Genomic DNA, 3,527 nt, shown 5'->3' with positions numbered 1-3,527 from the left:
AAGAACGGGTCAAGAACGCAATGGAGTGAAAGGAGGAGAGTGAAGGATAGGCAGAGTGAGGTTTATATTTTTCTCTCGTTCTCACCTCTAATCCGTTGCACATCATTACTTCAACATGTGGATTGTCACATCTGTTTGTGATTAAACCATCAACTATAATATTGTAAATATATTATTATGACTTACAAGATATTATATCTGAGTAAACATTTTTTAAAACGCTAAAAAAAAAAAATACGAGTTCATGGTCAGTATACTTTTATCTTTTCAATAACAAATAATCAGCTGAATGATGAAGAATGTGATCAGTATAATATCTATAGGTACCTATTATAACAGCTAAATGCAAACATAATAATAAAAACACTGTACAGTACCTACCTAAATATTACAATATATTATGTATGTTACCAAAATTACCTCAACAATTTCCATTGCACAAATACGCGGCGGCGGTTGATTATATTAACCGTGTCCCGCCATAAATGATGATAATTAGTGATAACAAGTGGCTCCCGTTTTATATAAAAAAACATCATTGGATATTATCGTCGGTGATAAATTATTACATGAATTTGTCGTTTTTTAATTCGATATGTTAAGGTTAAACTTGTTGGTTAATTCAACTCAATTGTATTTGATTAAAATCAATGTACCTATATATGACTATCGACTACCTAGGTATATTAGATAAAGTACCGATGGCTTACAACTTACATGACGTGCTAACTGGCAAATTATGATTTCTATTGATAATGCGGTACATCGCGCACACTATAATATGTAGGTATGTATCTATACGTTTAATCATAATATTATAATATTATAATTTATAAAACTTTCCAAAAACTCACTGTAAAAGCAGTCTGACCAAAGTAATGTTAAACATTTTTTAACCTGATAACTCGAGATATCCATTAAACAATAATAATATTATGATGTCATGGCCTTAGGTTTTTAAACTATTTAAATCTACCTATTTTTATTTTACAGTGTACCAATATAATTAATTTATAATATATTATTTAATGTGTATTTTTGTAAATAATATAATGTTGTGTTAAAAATATTTTTCTGGTTTGTATTAAGTATTTCAAAGGAATATAAATTATAAATCTTATAGTACATTACTTTCTCTTTCAATACCACAGAAAATAGATTAATACATACTATAAAAGAATAAAGGAAAATCGTAATCAAATTAATTTTACGTAGGTACCTATAATTGAATTTTAATTGTACTTGTAACATAATGAACACATTTCAAACATTTAAATTCCATTGGAACTCTTTATTGAGGTAATATATTATCATAATAATTAATAATATTCTTCAATAAATGAATATATTATTATAATGTTAACTAAGTGTTTAATATACATAATAATATTTTATACGCATAATTTAATATTTTTAAATGGAATATAATATAACAAAATTTGTTTATTACCTAGTACAATAATAAAATACAATTAGGTCAAACATCCATAATATAGGGTAAAGTAGGTAGTTATTGGCACTGGTGTAGTTATTGGCATAGTGAATTTGTTTTGCTGATAAATAAGTGTTTTTATCTTTTAAATTATTAATTTTTCTTTTATTAATTGGTTAAACTGATTAATTTTCGCTCCAAAAATTATCAACATTCTATGATTGCTGATTAATATTGAAAACACAAAGACAAAACTACGCCTCAGCTCGCCGTGGAAACAAGTAAGAAATTAATTATTTTCGTAATATATTTTGGTATGAATTTAAGCTTTTATTCCATTGTATAATAGCGTTAAATGTTAGTGATATTATTTAATGCATTTTAAGAATATTTAGAATGCAATCAACAAATTTATTTAATCAATTTTAATTTTTAAATTTGTTTTAAAGAAGTTGACAATAACTAGTATGCTTTTTTCATGATTTTCAGTTATTGTCATGGCCTGCCAATAACTGAATCAACATTAAAAATACATAATTACATTATTGGCATTAAGATTTATCAGAATTGTCTATATAACCAAATTGAGATTTTAATTAGACTATAGGTAGATACCTAATTTATTACTATTTTAATCAAATAATGCAGTTATTAATTTACAATGTAAACTGCTTTACAGAGATGCCAAAAAAATCAAATTCATTTTCTGATTTAAATCTGATAGAAGCCATAAAGGCAGTAGACAATGGAATTTCTAAAAAAGCTGCTGCCAAACAATTTGGAGTTGCTAGGTCAACTCTACAATTTAGAATAAAACATAGGGATAAAGAAACATTTTCATGTGGACCTTCAAGTGTTTTGAGTGTTGAAGAAGAGAAATCACTTGTTAAATGGCTTCTAGATTGTTCTAAAAAAGGATTTCCTAGGCGACGTGAGGATCTACAACAGAGTGTTAAATTGTTTTTGGATGACCAGGGAAGATCTAGTCCGTTTACTAATAATTTGCCTGGTAAGTAATTATAAAGTATATTTTAATTAGTAGGTAATTATTATACCTATATTATAAGTAAAGTGTGGGATATTTCATGTCAAATAATTTGAACAAATATAAATATTATGTAGGTACACTAAAAAAGTAAATTTGTTTCTATAAAAATAATTTTGTTTAATAAACAAATATAAAAATGGAAGGATTTATTAATTTGAGTAATTCAAATTTTATACTTACATGTATAAGCTTTTAATACTACCTAAGATTACTTATCTTCTTTATATTTTTATGTATCAATGAATATTATTTTTATAATTTTGAAAAATAAAGTATTTAGTATACCTATTGAATACCTAGGTACTGTATGTCATGTATTTGACACCACTAGCTTAAATTAATTTTTATAATTTATTTATTTTAGGAATTACTTGGTATAAAGCATTTTTAAAAAGAAATCCTATAATTTCACAAAGAACCAGTGAGCATGTGACTTCTGCTAGTGGAAATGTGAGCGAAGAAAATATAAAAAAATGGTTTAATGACATTCATGCATATTTATCTGATGAAAAATTGGTAGATATTTTAAATGACCCAGAAAGAATTTTCAATGGTGACGAAACTGGTTTTTCACTCTGCCCTAAAACCAAATCTGTCTTAGGCCCAAGAGGGGCTAAAGATATTTATGAAATCGCTAAAGGGAATGAAAAAGAAAATATTACTGCCATGTTTACATTTAATGCAGCTGGTCAGATGTGTAATCCAATGATCATTTATAAATATCAAAGAATACCTCAAAATATAATTGACACAATACCACCTCATTGGGGAGTTGGGCGGTCAGATACAGGTTGGATGAAAGCAGAAGTTTTTTATGAATATATAGCAAATATTTTCTACCCGTTTCTTGTTGAAAAAAATATTCAATTTCCAGTTCTTCTTTTTGTTGATGGGCATAAAAGCCACTTAACATATCAATTAAGTACTTTATGTTCAGACTTAAAAATAATTTTAATTGCATTATACCCAAATGCAACCCGTATTTTACAACCTGCAGATGTATCTGCATTTAGGCCTTTGAAATCTGGATGGAAAAAAGGTTTATCA

The 3,527-nt window shown here is 26.7% G+C and overlaps 1 long non-coding RNA gene across 1 annotated transcript; it reads left to right on the top strand.

Moving 5' to 3' along the window:
• The first annotated feature begins 1,679 nt into the window (after positions 1-1,679).
• LOC132944509 (uncharacterized) lies at positions 1,680-2,309 on the top strand. Its single transcript, XR_009664464.1, has 3 exons — positions 1,680-1,713; positions 1,922-2,039; positions 2,112-2,309. It is a non-coding gene; the product is annotated as an uncharacterized LOC132944509 (long non-coding RNA).
• Positions 2,310-3,527: the final 1,218 nt, after the last annotated feature.

This window comes from Metopolophium dirhodum, chromosome 5 (genome assembly GCF_019925205.1).
Source record: "Metopolophium dirhodum isolate CAU chromosome 5, ASM1992520v1, whole genome shotgun sequence".
In the NCBI taxonomy this organism is placed as follows: Eukaryota; Metazoa; Arthropoda; class Insecta; order Hemiptera; family Aphididae; genus Metopolophium; species Metopolophium dirhodum.
This window is presented reverse-complemented; position numbering and strand designations above follow the sequence as displayed.